The sequence below is a fragment of the Macrobrachium rosenbergii genome, chromosome 52, assembly GCF_040412425.1.
Source record: "Macrobrachium rosenbergii isolate ZJJX-2024 chromosome 52, ASM4041242v1, whole genome shotgun sequence".
Taxonomy (NCBI): domain Eukaryota; kingdom Metazoa; phylum Arthropoda; class Malacostraca; order Decapoda; family Palaemonidae; genus Macrobrachium; species Macrobrachium rosenbergii.
In genome coordinates, this window is record NC_089792.1 from 16,415,637 (window position 1) to 16,435,186 (window position 19,550).

At 38.9% G+C, this 19,550-nt stretch overlaps 1 non-coding gene and 2 pseudogenes across 1 annotated transcript; all 3 read right to left on the bottom strand.

The window, feature by feature from the left end:
- The window catches only part of LOC136833858 ((E3-independent) E2 ubiquitin-conjugating enzyme UBE2O-like), a 189,212-nt pseudogene that overhangs the window by 98,175 nt on the left and 71,487 nt on the right, over nucleotides 1-19,550 (bottom strand).
- On the bottom strand, nucleotides 16,419-16,534 carry LOC136834006 (5S ribosomal RNA; annotated as a pseudogene).
- LOC136834011 (U6 spliceosomal RNA) lies at nucleotides 18,027-18,131 on the bottom strand. Its single transcript, XR_010851645.1, has one exon. It is a non-coding gene; the product is annotated as a U6 spliceosomal RNA (small nuclear RNA).

Below are 19,550 nucleotides of genomic sequence, written 5' to 3' on the forward strand. Positions count from 1 at the left end.
GTGTGGCTGCCTGTGCAGTTGAATGTGCTTTCTTACCTTGACAAAAGATGTATCATTGGAACATCTTTCCATCTGTAGGTGACATATCTGTGGTAAAAGAAAATATGAAGTGTTCTCACATACCAATGTAAAACATCTCATCTATAACATCTACAAAACAATATAACCAAAAGTAAGAGTCTTTTGTAAAGGACAGAGCAGAGGTATATCTATCCTGGAATAGAGGTCCTGATAGGAGGTCTTTATGGAGAAGCTGTTTTTAAATAGCAACCTACTGTGCTCAGGGTTTCCTCCGCATCACATAAGTCAGTAAGTTGGGAAATTACAAGCATAATGTGACACTTCTTATCAACGGTAGTGTCTAGATTTTAAGAATGGAAGCATTTCCAAAATTGTTGCTTTGGCATATGCTACTGAACCAGAGATGGACATAAGGTGAATTCGGATGGTGATGTTGAAGTCACCCGATCATGAAATGTTGCATCTGGTATGAGGCATGTGAAATATCATACTAGATCTACAACAAACCCTGGCCTGATAAGAACATGCTCCTTAGATGCAAGCCTGAGATGGATACTAATTTCTGTTACATATCCAGTATAGAAAAAGTTCTCAATAGTTTCATGGACTGGAGTTGTTGGTGGCCTAAAGCACAATAGTGACAATAAAGAGAATGGTAACTTCTTTAATTTCCTTAACTTCCAGAAATATCTATGCTTCATAGCAGCTGCAGACTTGACAGCCTAGGAGGAAAAAATACTTCTATAGTCCCACACAGACTCAAGTATGGCCTTTCAGTAACATCCCGAATGGGTCAATCCTCCCATTCAACTTTATCTACAGTAGTTCTAGTACCTTTAACAGTCTCTTCTATCTGCCAAGAGATGGATGCCAACCTTTGTAATGCATGGGAAAGGGATGCAAAGAAAGGTCTTTGATTTATAATAGGTATCTATCTTTTAATGTCTGAATCTTTCTGGCATTATAAAAACCCTAAATGGTATCCACTGAAGGATAATCGCTAATACTGCAGAAAAGGTAAGCTTTTCTTAGTAAACTGACTGAATCATGGCCAAAAAAGATAAACAGACCACCATTTTTATTTTCCTGATTTGTGATTAAAGGTAACAGTTGCCTCTCATCAGCTACATTCTCAAAAAATTATTTGTATTTTAAAAGAGGCTGTAAATGCATATGAAATCTGGTTATGCTGGGTAAGAAGCTATTTCCCAGGCTTGGAAACTACTTCTCATTATGATCAAACACAATGGACAGTCTTAGGACTCTAGGGTCTGGTCTGCTTCTGTACATAAGCCAATGTAAGGATAAGCATGGCTTGAAGGATGATGATTTTATAAAAGAAGCAACAACAATATGTGCCCATTTTCATCAAGCCACAATAAATTTGTCTGAAACATTGCTGGGGGAACTTGGCTGTCTCCTTTCAAATTTGCCTTAAAATAAACATTACTACAGTAAGTATTAACTGACTATAGCTACTGCCCTAAGCATGACCAAAACAAGGTTGCTCAAATTATGGCCAAGTCCTGACTTATTGTAATCGCATGTCTAGAATTGACTGTAAACTTATAGAGCCACTGGTACTTGTACGTGCAACAGTACTTATATGTACCAGTATTGAGATAACAGACTTCACTATCAGCAATGCCATCTACTCAAATAGTAAGGCACTTCCTTGTGTGTTGCCCCTAAGACAGCAGAGTTACAACCTACTTAAAGAACCACCAAGATATCATCAATTGTATTTCACTACCAATAGTACTGCTCTGTCATACCACTGCTGGTGGCATCATAGTTTGAATGTAGCAATCTGTCATCAATCTCCAATACTACATAAATGATCCACCACCTTAATCCTTCATTACTAAGAGTTCCTAAATCAACTACACAGCCCGAGAAGCCTGCTTACACTTGTGCTGACAATTGTTGCCACTGAACCAATCACAACTGTACCTCAATATTATGTTTACAGCCACCGTGTTACAGGAACCACAGGTGAATTATTACCCTGGCATACTTTTGGTAATATTGAAGCAAAGTGGATGTGTGCATGTTGCAATAGTTTCATTTTCAGTCTCAATACAAACATCAAAACATCAAATTGACTCCTCATTAATGAATGCTATCACAGTCAAATGTCAGGCTTGGTAGAAGCCAATGCACTGTCGACATAAGTTGTAGGTCTAGGCCAGTTTAAAACTCTGACCTTCTAATTGACAGCATCCACTCACAATCTTCAAAAGCAGCCAAGTCCTGTACAAAACCAGTAGAATTGCACATTGCAAAATAACTGCTCCTGTGTATTCAGACACACACTTGAATACTCTTGAGTTTGAGAACTCAGAATGCTAAAAACAGAAATGTAGTAGCTGATCCTCTAAGCCAAGATCTTTTACTAATCTTCTTTCATATTACTAATGCCTTTGAACAAATTTAATACATCCATGCTCAACCAGGTATTAGCAGTGTAAACTGACAGTTCTACACAATTAGACAGTCTCCACACAATAAAGGGTAAGTTTGGAAGCAGTTTTACTTCATTTTTCCATGAGACAATTTCGGAGAATACATGGAATTCTACAAAAATATTGTTCATACTGCTCTCCATAGCATATAGACACCTAAATAAATTAATACCATATAGTGACATCTTGGCTACTGTTCCCATTATTATGGAAAGCCAGGGTTTTATAGTATGTCTACTCTTATTGAAGTAGATTAGGAAATGAAGTTGCAGGAAATGTAATAACTTAACATGAGCTCTTAAACCATCACGGCAGCATAAGTTAAAAAAATTTGTGATAGTTCTATTATCCCAGTAAGATGATCTTAATACTTATTGCAATATCCATTGACTGAGGGCATGATTGCAACACCAGTGCTTCTTCAGTCATCTAGTCCCCTGGAACTCAAACTGACTGGTGTAACCATCTCAGTGGATCTTATCTTATTAGTTTGTGTAGTCTATGGTCCTTCAAACGTTGAAATGTCTATTAAGAACCAATACTTTCAGTCTTTGCTACAATACAGCTGTATTCACAGATGGGATGTGGAATCAAGATTCAACAAAATTCAAAATTTAAGGCCTGGCAAAGAGTTCAAAAAATGCAGGTTACATGGAAACAAACAGCAACTTATATTTCAGGAAACTGGTCCAAGGAAAACGATCACCAGGAAACCTGCCTTCAGAATGTACCGTAGGGACCCTTCAGCACTATGTAGAAAGAGTGAGAAAATTTGAGTTGGAAACTTACAAGAAAATACCTCAGATACACACTCATGGAAAAACACCCAATATGTTAGCTGAAAGTTAGAAGGCATATCTTCCATTATGTTCAAAATGCATCTCCAATGATCCAATTCCAATTCATTCATAGTGCACTTTGTTAACTATCCCACCAACAAGGCTATGATCTTGGAAAGGAGCTCATATTACAAACACAAAGCAGGCCACCCTTCTGGTCAGAATATGAGAAAGAATGTGGGAATTTTCATGTACAATATTTTCCTAACAACTTTAAAACATTAACAACTATGATTAAATTTCCCCTTGTAGCAAAAACGACCAAGACAGGAGAAAATAATAGAACATTTGCAAAAGACCATGTGCAAAAAACAAAATATATAAAATTGGTAACGTAAAACACAGCACTTATTCCTACTGGCTGTGATATTTAAATTTAAGAGAATCTCATAAAGTTGCTTTTAAAACATCCTAGATTGTCATTAGCACTAACATTTTATATTTTAATGGCAAGTGTCCTGGAATCTGCAAAACTAATAAAACACAAACCAAACAATGCTAGTTATTACATGTCCCCCAAATATGAGGTTAATCTATTCCAGGCCCCAGCGTGTATCTGAGAATGTGCATATGACAGCAAACTCATACAGTCTGCATGAATAGCGTCAACAATAATCCTTCCTATCCATATCTAAACTATTAAACTTCCTTGCTGTAGTACAGTACATTACGGTATTACAACTTATGCTGTATACCATCAGTACCTATAGTATAAAAATGAATGTTTCTAATACAGATACTGAGAGTGGTACTGACCATCTACTTGGTTTCATATAACTAAATTTCTGCAAGCTGAGTTTGTATATAATGTGGGACTGCTGCACATTATACTTACACAGCGAAAAAGGAGAACAGACCTGTCAGGATATTTATTGATGAACAAAATCCATTGTGCAACATGCCGCTGCTTTAGGCAAAAACAGTGAGAAACTCGATACAGTACTCTTTCCATAGATGAAGCAGTATGCGAAAAACTAAATATCAGCATTAACTTCAGATAAGAATGATGATATATCAAGTAGAGAAACAATACTTGAAGGGCGGGCAAAAGGTATTGGTTGCCAAAGAAAAGCAATGCACACACTTGGTTCCCCAACCAAGCAAAACTTGATGAGACACAGCAAGAGGAAGCTGCTGGGCGCTTGAGTAATCGACTATCGCTTAGCAAAAGTTTGTAATTCAGAGCTTGGTCAAAATGCCTAGACCAGTGAAATGGGTATTGTAAAACAATAGTTCCTATATTCATATTAACACACATGCATTATCTAGAACACAAAGGTTAATTATCCCAAAATTGTGCACAAAATATTGGAAAAGAGAACAAGCAGTGGTTTTCAGTTTACTGTAACTAAACAACAAATATACACATTTCAGGATAAAGAAAGCTTTAAAAACCTCAATATCAAAATGTCTATCCATAAACTTGGCAAACCTGTGTTTGATAGAAGTATGTGTGAAGAGTTTAGCAGTGCGTTGTTTGCTAGACAGCCATAAGTCAACACAAAAGAGAAATAATGATATGAATACAAACCCTAGAGAAAGCTATACTGAGTACATCACACTCAGTTTGATCAGGATAACTTAAAAGAGTTTCTCAATGTGTCTTTAAATATTTCAAGTTTTACAGAAATCAAATATAGAGTGAATGTATATTGATCTTTTTTATCTTCATATAAAAGACTAAGTACATTATTCAGGCCTGGATTAACTGATGGAAAATGTAGATGAGAGATTTTCTGTTAGGTTTACAAGATTTCACAGCTTAAAAACAATCTACTTACGCTTCTTTTTTTCATGCTGCTGATGATATTAAAAGGACATAAATGCAATCACAATTTACACAGCTTTCATTAGTAACTCACTAGAGACTATAAACACTAGCAAAATAAAAGATGAAGATTTTGCCAACTGAATAACAACCACTATCTAAATATTGTACCCTCTTAGTCCATTTTTTGAGGTTTTGTGCAAGTATAGTACAATAAAAACTCCAAACCTTGAGCTTCTTTAAAGCTGATCATTTGTTACAGTTAACTTTTGACTACATTTTTATGCAATTTCTAGTGGAAAATAAACCAACAAATCTAACTTAATTGTTGGTCACTAGTGCAAAACAAGAGACATGTTATTGTAGTCTCCAAATGCAAAAGAAATGAGTGAAGAAAACAATTAACCATCAAGTGAATGGCTTCATAAAAATTATTCAAACAAGATTTTAACAAAAAACTAATGATGAGAATTCACTGCCATAAGCTAGCATCCACCCTTGCAATGGTTTGACATTTACAGAACACCTTATCACTGCTTTAGTGATAGAGGAATATTTATAAGTAGCACAAAATAAAATGACCTGGTTTTAAAGGTCAGCAACTGCTTTCCATTTCTTAACTCAAGTATAATCCTTTATCCAACAAACACTGCTGATTACAGCAACCCATTCATTCACATATTGACTATTTTGAAAACTTTACTAGAGAAAGATGAATAATTACTGAGTTCCTTTCAGTTTTTATGCTTCATTCAAACTTATAATTACTGTAGTCATTCATTTCATTTTGGATTTCACTGTAAGTCATGAAAACTTAAAATGACAAGACGTAAGAAAATGCAAATGACAAATTTTTTTATCTAATACACCATGATCTACTGGCATAATCTCACTTGATAAAAACATCCAGCACATTTTCAGAACATATAAGCATTTCAAGATGAAATATTATTAATATTTTAATAATATACCAATAAAATATTCACAAGAAACGAATCTAGATCTTTGAAACAAGAATATTTCAACCAAATAAAAATTCTCCTTTCAAAGTAATGTTTGATCAATAATCAATAAACAAAATAAGCATATACTAGCTTAACAAAAGCTTTTTATCTCAACCAAAATAACTGAAATGCGAAACAGTACATTAAAACCCTTCATCCTTACCAATGCTCAGGACAGGATTATTTTGAGGCCTTGGAAGGAATTGCTTTCCACTTTAGCAACAATTAAAACCCTAAACAAATTAAACACCTGAAACAAAGATGACCCAGGTGGGATTCTTTTTGCCTAAAAGTTTTCATTTCTTTTGATAAAAAAGCAGCACTTTCTATTATGATCAAAGATTCGGTAATCCTATACTAATTTTAATATTTTCAACCTTCCACTGCCCTCTGCAGTTGCTGGAAATTAAATTTAAGGTCCTACATACAACATACTTTGAATCAAGAAAATTGCTGCCAACTAACACAGACTCAATTATGAATAATGTATATGCTTGGATAGCATAACCTTCCTCTTGCAAATGCCTTCTCAACATCAGACTCACACTGTATCTTACCAATGGTGCATTGCAGTCACTGTACCTTTTTTCATGCCACACATTCTCATGAGGACTTCCTCATCACTGGACATAATAGATCTTTAACAAAAAATATTAAATTCATCTATTTGGAAGTGATAGGGCAATGAGCTATCAGTGCACATGATAAGAAATCAGGTGGTGTTTCGAGCATCGAAATCTTCTGTGGCTAGAGATGACAAAATGAGAGGAAGACATCTTTTTTCAGTAGAAAATTGGCTGTCAGGCTTTGCTAAGGAGGAAAATGGCTGGAACTGAGGCACTGTCTATAGAAACTCATTACCTGACAGATAGAACTGGAGCAGAAGAGTCCAAAGAGACATTAATAGAAGACTGGCATACAGAACTTATATGATCTTTTCTGGGCAAAGACAAACCATTGATTCACAGAACAATTACAGTACAACATGTATCATGTGATTGAAGTGAACACTGTTTACCCCAACGAGACAAGACACAAAAACCAAGGGTCCTAATCAAGTAAAAAAAAATATACAAGCTATAAGCTTGCTCTAGGAGACCTTGACAAGAAATAGAAGGGCAAACAAAAAGGATAACTACACAACACTACAGAGTACACATAACACTCAATGGCCAGCACTCACTAAAAAATAAATTACTGATAAGGCAAAGACACAAAATTGCAAATTCCTAAATTCAGGAAAAATCAGAGACCCATCAGTAACAGGGCACTCTGTACAAAGAACATAACTTTAAAAAGTTAATCTGCATTTTTTTTTTCTCAAACAGCTGCCATTTGTTCGATGTGGTCAAACAAAAGTTAAAATTTTGAATTTTTTAAATTTTGGACCTGAAGCTCTACTCCATACATACAGTACACAAGCACAATTTATTTCAACATTCTAGAAAACTCAAAATATACAGCACCAAAAGGAACCGTATTTTTACATACATACTCATGTATCATGTGATCCTTCAAATTTTGTTCCAAAACATGATTTCACTCTCTATCTGTCTCTATTTCTGGTAGATACCACTGATAATGCATATTACAGTAGCCAACGTGACAAGGGGTTATAGCGTCCTGACCCTACACCACTATAAAGAAACCCAGATATATCATTGTATATCTACGTGAATGTGTGTTTTTGCTATAAAACAAGTACAGTATACTTAAAACCTGTACCCCTTACACTACTGTAAAATGCTTATGACTGCCTATTTTAACAGTTCACTGCCTAGCTTAATAGTTCAAACAAAAATACACTTAAAATCATACTAAAACAATTTAATATCATTTCATACAAAAATACACCCCAAACCATCATCCCAAAGCACCCAAAGTCATCTTACATTACCCTCCTGCATCTGTTACTCTTAAGTATATACACCCCTGAAATGATTATAACAATGATCTACTAATTTTAAAATATTGATATTAATGTAAACACAGCAAAATATCTGTATAATACAAATTAAAAAAATGTCTTACAGAAGTGTGACATCTAATCAAGTTACCCTGTACTGTACATGCAAGTATAGCTGTTTTCTCTCACAGTACCATTCTGTTTTTTTCTTTTTGCTATAAGCATATATTTATATAAACAAACAGTACCGTAAAGTAAGATAAAAACTTTATTACCAATGTAAACTGCAGGACAGTAAAGCTTTAGCATAATTATTTTTTAATTGAATGCACGCCCCAATGTTTTGAGTTGAAAGCAATGTAAATTAATAAACAGTAACAAATATCAAATTTTACCTAACTGTACAATAAACATGGAAAATATTTGAGTAAATTAACAAATAAAAATGAATGAAATTAGCATAGGCTCAATCCAGAGATGAAAACCCTCAAATCGATATTTCCATTTCAGACCAATATAACTGGAAGTATGATATAACCAAGGTCCATTATCTCGGTGCGCTACTATATCTAAGTTAGCTTTTGGCTAATAAATAGGCCTAGAAGCAAAAGTCCATTTGGTTAAATGTGAATACATCCAATCAGGCTTACCCTATTTGTAGCTTGTCTAGGAATTCATTACTACTGTATTTCTTATAATTAAGAACCACTTACTACTGTGTGCAATAAACAACAGCAAGTACTGACATAAACAACCAAATCGGGCAATGGCTGTTTGCCAATGTTAGTTGCCACAACTTAAAACACATTTATTAAGAACTGTGTTACAATTGTTGACTTGTTAAAAATTTGCTAATTTCCATAAATAAAAATAAAATAAATTTATATTGATCATTATTATCAATACAACTGCAATTCTTTTACTTTTGCAAACGGATATCTGTTGGTGTAACAACTTAGGACAATAGTGATCTCTCTCTCTCTCTCTCTCTCTCTCTCTCTCTCAAGAGGTCAGACTGTACCCCATAATGCCCATCAAGCAGGTCAAGTTGAAAACTATGCAAAAGCAAATGTTACAATAACATTGGCCATACATAATTGAAGTTACCCAGCCAAATGGGAGAGGGAAAACTAAAGAGCAAAATGAAAACAAAAAACAATGCAAAATAACAATAAACAAAAAGTATTGTAATGAGGTAAACCTGGCACATGCCATCTCACCCTCCATTTAGTAGAGTAAGACAGAATATCAGAACGTTTTACGTTCTATTGAAACAATTTCTATTGTTTTAATTTCAACAGTAAAGTTACCGGTGGGCAAAATTTGCACCTACTGACTCCTCTCAACACTACCCTGCTGAGTGAGCCCTTAATCCCTTCTTTGCCCAAACGGCTGCCCAAAAACCTTGATTTCAGGTGCTCTTCTGTCGGAGATGCTAATCCCGCCTCAGTCAAAAGAGAAAGCAACTCCATGTGACTGGCGCCATCTTGGACACCTGGGCTAAGATGCCCCATACAACATGTACGAGACCCTCATAGAAACGTGGTCACGCTGACAGCCAGCACCACCTACAAGGAGTGAGATCGTATCTCCGGTGCTTAGGTGGCTAAGAAGCTTAGAAGATGCTGGAACTTAACTAGGACACTTTTGCTGTCCCATGTGGCTGTCCAGAGCCATAAGTAACTTTTGTAGTGAGTCCTTTCGCACTACCCTCCCTTTGCTGGTGTCCCCCGAAGATGAGGAATCCATCTCCCAAAGAAGGTAATGTACCAAAGCCAAGGTTCTTATGTCAGTCACATCCCTTTAAATCTTTTCCTATTTTTTCATTCCCTTTCATAGCGCAATATCCCTACAACGAGACCTGTATTGCTTTTATTTTAAGTTATGTTAATTTATGAATCAGTGAACAAAGTGAAACATAATTGTGTAAAATTACAGTTATCGTATTCGAGTCCTTTTTTAGGCACCTTCTGTGCAATTCCTCAATTCCTTGATCAAAGCGCCTTACTGCAGCTAAGTAACTATGTGTGCTCTCGATTGCAAATAGGAGTTAGCCTGATGTGGACCTGTTATCATCTTGTGTGCGTGAGTGGCATAACCACTACTCTTTCTCCCCTCATGCCCCTTTGAGCGGGTCCCTTTGAGTTTCTTCAGAGAATTAACCATTTCTTTGTAAATCTTATTATATGACAGAACTTTTGTCCCCTGTCTTTATTTATGCTTCCATTCTCTGATGTGTGTTTTTTCTAATGTAAATACAATGAATTAAGTGAAACCTAAGTGTTTACCTAATAACTTTCCCCCTTGAAGAAGGCCCTCAGCTGAACTCCTTTTGTATATGGTTTTAACTGAGCCCATTATTAGAATCAGATTTCGCCTGCCCAAGGTAAGTTCCCATACCCTTCAGCTACAACCATATCAGTATGTTAAAGTAAAATTAAGTGAATACTTGCAGTAACCCTATTAGAGAAAGACTAACAGTGACACATCCTAACTACACACTAGCCATGGAAAAATTAAGTAATTAAACTATAAGAGAAAGCTACCATTGACAACTAAAAACACACACCAACCATGGGCAAATAATGCAATAAACATACTCAAACACAAAGAAGTTAATACCAATAAAAGAAAATCACAGCAACGACATGACTTATGAAAATAATGACAATAAAATGGTTAACTTCTACAAAGGCACTCTGGTAACAGCTACGATGTTGACTCTCAAGTTTCTCAGAAGCAAGGAGAGAAGTGAACATCATATACAGGTCTGGGGATGTGCAGCAGAAGCCTCTCAACCTTGAACATATGAGATGATGATGGACTAGGAATTCCCAATCCAGAGAAATAAGGCACCATATAATTAATGGGATTCTGATAATATAACACAAATTTAAGAATCAGTTCAATAAGTGCTTCATCAGAAAGTCTTGGATTGAATGCATCAATAACCCCAACTACTCAAATAAATATAGGAAAATTCTAAAGAAAATGCTCAAGGTGGCACATTCCAAGTTACACTTACAAAATTAAATGTATTGTACTGGTTCTAAAAAGATCAGTACAAAACATTTGCATGGAAGTGAAAGTTCAAGGATAAGGTTACAGAAAAGTGTCAACAACAAAAAATTTACTATGCAACGCCAACACTAATACTATAAAGACTTTGAATACTAAAAATAAAGTTAAAATTCAATGACAGTTGTCATCCGTGATTAGGTCTTTTTGATTATAAGTGTGATTTCCAAACATCATTACCATTACCCCTTTGTTTTTTGTCAACTACTCCTTTTACAAAGTTAAATGTGTAATGTGTTCTCTTTGGTCTCTTCTCTTTTCCAAGCTGGATAAAACCTAACTGATCTAGGTATTTCTCTTTGCCCTTTCTTCATGAATTTCTAGGAATTAATAGTCTTCATCCTGTTACTTTCTGACTAACTATTCCTATCTTACCACATGCCCCAACCATCTCAATCTTTGATATCTCAGAAAGACTGATTTCAAGCCTGCTGGCACAACTCTCAGCAATTTCCCAATTAGAGATGTGATCACACAAATGCACCCCAACCACAACTCTGCATTTCATGGTGACAATTTAAAATCTCAAGTTTCTCTGTAACCCAACCCTCCATTGCATGAAAAAAAAGCCTTTTTTTTTTTTACCTGGTACCCTTTACCAGTAATCCAGCTATCTTTTTCCGTTTCATCCATGTTGCTGCTGCTCTTTTTCTCAATACACAGAACAGTATGGTAGTCATCTTTTCACCTCTCCCTCAACATCCAAACAGTCATTTCCCATATGGATTTTTCTTTACTTCTTATCAGTATCAATATGGCAAGTTTTCCAAATCAGACATTTCCCTTTGTTATACTTTGCAATCATCATAAACTTGGTTTAGCATACAATCATTTTCAAATTTCTCCTACAATGTAATCTTCCACATTATAAGCATTCCTATAACAACTCCTGAGTTAATTTTTAACAACAGCCTATTTGCTCATAGAAGTTCCAAGGGGCGTCATTTTCTGTGATACTAAGGGAAACAATAAAGCTTCATTTTCTCTGCCTTTCCATAGCTTCCTCCAGTATTATGATAAACAATAACTATGAGCTCCTCTTTGATAGGCACCAATATTTATATCAAATTCTTCTCATATATTTGCAATTGTTTTAGCTCTAGATCCTGTTTGATAAAGTACTAATATTTGCTTAATGAGGCTTTCCAATACTTTTTTTGCTATTCTCACTGACATGCTCCAGAAAAAAATCTCTGAGGAAGAGGATTCAAGAGATGAAAAAACAAGCTAGCGTATTAAATGAAATTAGTACATGGAAGATCCCAGAAAGTGATAGCAAAATTGGCTCATAATGTCGAAACTGAAAACAAAGATTCTGCATGGCTCATATGGCTCCTGCCCTTCAGAAACAGGAATTAGTTTTCTGACACAAAATACTGCGTGCAGGAGATAACAAGGGTAACAACTTAGCTTTCATTCAGTCAGGTAACTGGCTGGACAAACAGTAGGTGAAAATTGGTTAACACAGTCCATGGAATCAACTGAACCAAAGAGGGCTTATAATAACAACCAAATTTGTAGATAAAAGTTCAGTGGCCTATTTTATGAAACATAAGTAAGAAACTACTGGCTTCATTTAACTGAGATCAGTTCAATATTGTAAAAAATATACTTAGGGGGAATACATTAACACTAATATGAGGCTTCAGAAAAGCACCTGAATCTTTCACTTACTCAAAGCTGGTTGTAAAATTACTGGATTACTGAAAGCAATGGTGATACATCAAGCAGTTAAACAACTGTGAAAGTGAAAAACAAAACTAAAATTGAGGTAAGACAAGTATCAACAGGTTTGGGTATGTAGTACCATCTGGAGTGGGAAATCAGTTATTTATTTCTCGAGACCCCAATAACAACATTTAAAACTGATGGCTAACACCTCTGTCTCTGATCCATAGTATAGCCCTATAAGTAAGGAGAGAAACTCTACTTATGTTTCTGGCTGAAACTGCTTTAACACCTTGAGAATAACTCACTAAATATATAATCATCATCATCATCAACATCAATCAACTTTATCTGAATCTCCCTTTTCGAGGTTAGATATGAAATGTGTTCTTTCTGCTCTCCTCTCCCTTATGCACTTTCTACCTTAATTTCCATTTGGTCTAGGTCTTCATCTCTACCATTTTTCATGATTTTCAGGGGTCACTACTGGTCTCATCCCATGATTTCCTTTATCTGCTACTCATTACATGACCACACCATCTCAGTCTATTAACCAGCTGCTGGACACCAAATCTAACTACCAATTCTACTTCTGTAACAAGAGCTCCCGATCACCACACTCCAGCCATAGATCTTAGCCTTTAATTGCCATACGTTTTCAAAATGATATTTTAATGATAAAATAAAGTTTGTTCATACTTACCTGGCAGATATATATATAGCTGTATTCTCCGAAGGTCCGACAGAATTTCAAATTTCGCGGCTGCGCAGTGGCCGGTCAGGTGGTTAGTACCCATTCCCGCCGCTGGGAGGCGGGTATCAGGAACCATTCCCATTTTCTATTCAGATTTTCTAACGCCACTGTCTCCTGAGGGGAGGAGGAGGGCAATATAAATATATATATCTGCCAGGTAAGTATGAACAAACTTTATTTTATCATTAAAATATCATTTTGTTCATGAGACTTACCTGCCAGATATATATATAGCTGAATACCACCTTGGAGGGTAGAGACAGCCAAGAATTAGGAAAAAAACCAATTATTGGTAAAATTATTTTGGTTCCTTATCTGATAGCGTAGCTGACTGAGTGGTTACTGTCACTCTAGTCTGCTTCTGCTTTACTAGAGACCCCAGCGAGGTAGTGACCTATATAGCTGGCGACTTCTAGATGATCTGTCAACGGGCGTGACCACAATGTGACTAGATCATAGCCCATACAAAGAGGACAAAAGAGCATTACTAACCACCTAACCAACACCTAAAGCGTTAGTTTGCAAAAGGATTGGGAAGACTGCCTCCAGTAGTCGACCCAACAACCACAAAACACAATTAAAAAAGGGATAGGATCAGAGTTACCCCCTTGTCCCCAAGGTTGCTGAAGCAGCAATGTATGGTCCCAGCGAAAAGCAATTTTCGTATGCTACCTAAACATCTTGCCAAGAGTGTGAGGCAAACACCCAATTGACTTCGCCAAAATGTGGCACTAAAAATGTCACTGAGTACCATATTTTTCTTGAACGCCATGGAGGTAGCAACTGCCTCACCTCGTGGAGCGTTAACTCTCAACAACTTGAAGTTGGAGTCGTCACAACTAGAGTGTGCATCCTTAATGACGTCCCTAATGAAGAATGCCAGTGCATTCTTGACATAGGTTTAACTGGTTGCCTCACAGAACACCATAAAACATCCAATGGACCACGAGTGTCCTGTGTTCTTTTAAGGTAGTACTTGAGAGCTCTAACTGGACATAGAACTCCCTCAGGTTCCTGTCCAATAAGGTCTGCTAAACCTTTAATTTCAAAGTGTCTAGGCCAAGGGTTAGAAGACCTATCATTCTTAGCCAAGAACTTAGGGCTTAAAGAATAGACAGCATTGTGTTCCTTGAAGCCCACATGACGGCCTCGAACTTCTCTCACTCTCTTACCGCGAGGAATGCCGTTTCGAAGTAACATCCTTAAGAGATGCAGAGTGGAGAGGCTCAAAGGACTAAACATCAAAACTTGAGCATTACGTCCAAGTTCCAAGCAGGGGAAATCAGCTGAGGAACCTTGGATGTCTTGAAAAGAGCTCGAAGATCGTGGAGGTCCTTATTGTCAGACAAAGCTAATCCTCTGTGTCTGAATACAATCGAAAGCATGCTCGATAACACTTGATAGTCGAACTGCTATATCGAGTTTTTCTCTTAAGTAAAGGAGAAAATCCGCAACCTGGCTCACAGTGATAGAGGAAGAGGAAAAGCCCTTCTTTCTACACCAACCTTTGAAGGTTGCTCACTTCGCTAGATATATCCTTTAGATGAAGAACTTCTGGCTCTAGCGATGGCCCGTGCCACCTGGCCAGAAAAACCCCTTCGCTCTGACCAAGTTTCGATAGTCTGAAAGCAGTCAGGTTCAGAGCGGGAGATTCAAAGATATCTCGTGAAGTGGGTTTGTATGAGCAGGTCTGCTCTCAAAGGAAGGGTCCTCGGGCGTCTACCAACCAGAAGAGAAACTCCGAGAACCAGTGGTTCAAGGCCAAAACGTGGGGATGAGAGTCATCCTCGTCCTTGTGAGGCCGCGAACTTGCGTATGACTTCTCCCAGAATTTAGAACGGGGAAAAGGCGTAAACATCTATTCCGTCCAATCCCAGGGAAGAGCAACTATCGCAACTGCCCCAGGCCGAGTACAGATGAGCTTTATAGAGGGAGCCTCGCTGTTCTTGAGGTCGTGAAAATATCCACAAGATGGCGACCCCAAAATTTCCAAAAATCTTGGCAAACCTCCTGATGAAGGGTCCATTCCTTCGGCAGGAGTTGATGGCGCCAACAGAGCAGGTCTGCTCGAACATTTTCGACCTCTGCAACAAAACTTGTGAGAATCGAAATGTTGCGAGCACAGGCTCAAAGAATAATCTCTCTTGCAAGGCTGAACAGGAACAAGTAGTATTGTCCGAGTTTGCTAGAACTACACGATTGCAAACTTGGACCTCAAGAATTGGCGAGCTAAAAGATAGCCGCCAAATCTTTGAAGTCGATGTGCCAGGACACCTGTTCCTCTCTCAGGTTCCTAACACTTCCTCTCCCTCTAGTGTTGCCCCCAACCTGTTGACGACCCGTCCGGAAAAACAACACTAGGTTGGGGTTCAGAAGCTTGAGGGAGATCCCTTTCTGCAATTCCGTTGGATCGAGCCACCACCACAGATCTTCTTTATATAAGGAAGAATTCTCAATTCCTCTTTCAAGTCTTCCTTGCTTTGTCAGTTCTCCAACAAAAGAACTGAAGAGGCCTGAGATGCAGACTCCCAGAAAACAAACTTCTCCAGCGAGGAAATGGTCCCCAGCAGACTCATTCCTTCCTTCACCTAGCATGTTTCCTTTTCCAAGAAGGCCGAAACTTTTTCAGTACATAGAAGTTGCCGTTCTTGCGACGGAGACGCTATAAAAGCCGCTGAATAGATCTGAATTCCCAGACACAATGGACAGTGAGGGATCAGCTGCGACTTCTCCACAGACCAGAAGTCCCAGGGACTTCACGAGTTGCAGAGTCAACTGAAGGTCCTCCAGATACCTTCGCCGACGGCGCCAATCAACCAGTCGTCCGGCGTAGAGTGAGATCCTGACGTGCGACAGATGCAACTGCATCGCAACGCGTTTTCATGAGACGGTAAACACCCTCGAGCAAAATGTGACGCCAACAGCATCTGGTGTTCCCAGGCGGTCAACCATCCAAGTACTGACCAGACCAACGTTGCTTAACTTCGCTGATCGGACGAAGCGGTGTTTTCAACGTGGTATGGCTGTTGTGCAGAGTCCAAAGCAGAGAGCCCTGAACTGGCGTCTAGCCCCAAGACAACCTGAGATACTTCACCGAACGTGGATGAATTGGGGCGTGAAGATAAGTATCTTGGAGATCCAAAGATACCATCCAATCCCGGGATGAAGGGCTCCTAGTATTGACTGCGAGGTCTCCATCTTGAACTTTTTCCTTCGGACCAAGTTGTTCGACCTGTTGACGTCCAAGACGGGTCTCCAGCCTACTGAAAGTTTGGGACTAGAAACAATCTGTAGTAAAAATCCCGGGAACACCGAGTCAAGATTTGTTCCACTGCTCTCCGCTCGAACATCTGTTCGAGCAGGTCAAACAATTTTCTGTTTGACAGGAAGGCAGTTGGGAAACAAAAACAAAAAGAGGAGACAGGAAGGGAATCAAGTAACCTCTCTCTAACAGTAGGAAGGACCAAACGCCTGCCCCCTCACTCTTTCCAGGCTTGTGCAAAATGAAGCCTGGTTGCAAAGGGAGTCTGGAGATGAAGGGAGTCACTTGCTACCTCTCTTGGAAGTGACATTCCTTCGGGAAAAACTCTCTCCTCGTGGTGCGGGTCTCGTGTTGCTTCCCATGGAAGCCCCTTTGTTATGCAAACATTTAGCTTTCGTTTACTTTTTGTATCTGAGATCGGTGCAAAGCGTTATGAAGGAGATGCAGTTTGAATGTCGATAACTTTAGTTTTGAGAAAAACGATTTTTTTTTTTTTTTTTTTGCTTCTCTGTGTATTTATTTGCTTGCCGTTACACAGTTTGATGTTTTTATGACATAATGAAAAGCCAAAAATAGACCTGCAAAGTAATATAACTTCGCTAAATGAAGCTAAATGAAGCGAGTGTCAAAACACGGCTGAGGTTGGCCAGCGCGACGCCTTACTTAGTCAAGCTCTGAGCTGCTACTGACTGACTGCCACTGACTGCCCTGCGGCAATCCTGTCTTTTCGTTGATGCGCACTATGTCCACAGGGTTGCCATAGATCGCATTAGATATTATTTCATAGCTAAAAGGAAATTACCACCGATATACTGACAATATCATTACATTATATGAAAAATGTAATTTGACTATGATAGGTTACTGTTTTGTTTATAACTTCTAACTGTGGCGAACTTTTAAATAAAACTTTCTGAGAAGATAGTCAGGATATGTATGATGCCATATATAAAATATCCCAGAAAATTTTATTTCGATTTTTTTCAAAACGCCCTTAAGACAAAGACAACTGCGAAGGTGGAGAGAGGAGCGGCGGTTGAAAAGTCTCAGGAAACAGATCCTTAAGAAAAAGCCAGAGTCTGATAATCAGAGGAAGAAGAAGACGAAAGAAGTTTCTCTTCATACAAAGGCTGTGACGAAGAGGATGTTCTTCCGCAGCTGGCGGGTCTTGAGTGAGTGGTGAAAGTAGTTCCGATCGCCGATACGTAAGCGGAACTCCCACAACGAAAAGACGCCAACTAGAGTATGCGATAGTAAACATAAAAATGTGGAACGCCTCACGATTAGCGTGTCATCCTTGCGCAAGAGCCATGCTAATCTTCTCTGTATCGTTCAATTTTAGTATATGTACTGCCGAAGCAAGTACTGGCTAAATTAAGAAGGACATCAGATGTTGAAGAGGGTAGTTGTGCGACATGATGAACAACTGGAGCGGCGTCAACACAAGACTTGAAGCTATACGGCAAAGCGAGCGCGGAGCGTCATGGCGTGGACGCCGAGAGGCTCCGTGGCAAGTACTAGAAGAGAGTTACAGCGTGGCGCCGCGCGTCATGGCTGGCGAGCGAAGGCCAAGGTGAGGCGCGTGAAGCGTGAGAAGCGCACGAAGAGCAAGACGCGCTCCTGGCGCGACACAGAGAGAAAAGGCCAACACCAAACTCGGGAAGACGAATATGAAGCCACTAAACACTCTCTCTAGACGACAGACGCTCTGTATCGTTCCCGAAGCAGGAGACGAAGGTGAAAGTCTGTACCTCTTAACAGGCAGATTCGACTCTTGAAAGGTTCATGAGAGCATCCAGCTGTTGTTGCAAACCCAACAAAATCTTACGCGTTGGAGAAGCCACTCTCTCGGGAGAAGGGATGAACCTGAGAGAAGGAAAAGGGCGAGAGACGTATACTTCCTTCCACAGGGGAAGAAGCTCTAGCCCTTGCCTTAGCGCGACAGGGGGGTCGAGTAGAGTGATCATTCAAAAACACTTTATTCTCTTCTGCAGAGGAATATCCACGCAACTTTCGGGAAGAGTACAACGTCTAGAGGAAGAGGACGTGAAGCGTCCTCTCCTCTAAGCTTCTCTTAAGAGGGCGAGTCCAACCGAGAGCTCCAACCCCGTGGCGGGAGGACGTGTCGGAGGACGAGAAGCAATCCTTCAGGATGCGTGCCTGAGCACCACGATCCCTGGCAGCCTGGGTAGCGTCATCAGGACCTGCCAAAGGGACGCCAGATCGGTGGGAAGCCCCGTAACCCTCATGCGGCTTTCGACATGCCCCCTCCCTGGTCCTGGGAGTTCGACAGAGGTCCAGGCCTAGAGGCATTATAGGGGCCCGATCTGACGCCCCTCCACAACACTAGGGCACTAGCACTAACACTATGCGTTTGAATTGCATTCACTTTAGTTTCAAGAGCACGCATTGACTCCACACGAGAGCCAGGGAATTACCTTCTGCAGCAACAAACTACAGGGTTAGTAATAAATTACTACAGGGTTACTAGTAGGAGAAAACCTGACTGTCCAACTAAGGATGCACTCTAGGAGGAAGATTTCCTCAGCCTATCACGCTCCAATTTAAGCATATAGGCTTCATATTTCTTCCACTCACCCTCAGACAATCCCACACATTCATTACGATTATCATAGAGCATTGAACACCCTTACATAGCATACATAAAGAGTGAGGAACTATCAAAGTCTTGATAGCCTCACCTTACATTCACCCAAGCTACAGACTCGATAGCTAGAGGTAAGACATCTTAATTATAAGAAAAGTCAAAAGCAAAATCAAAACG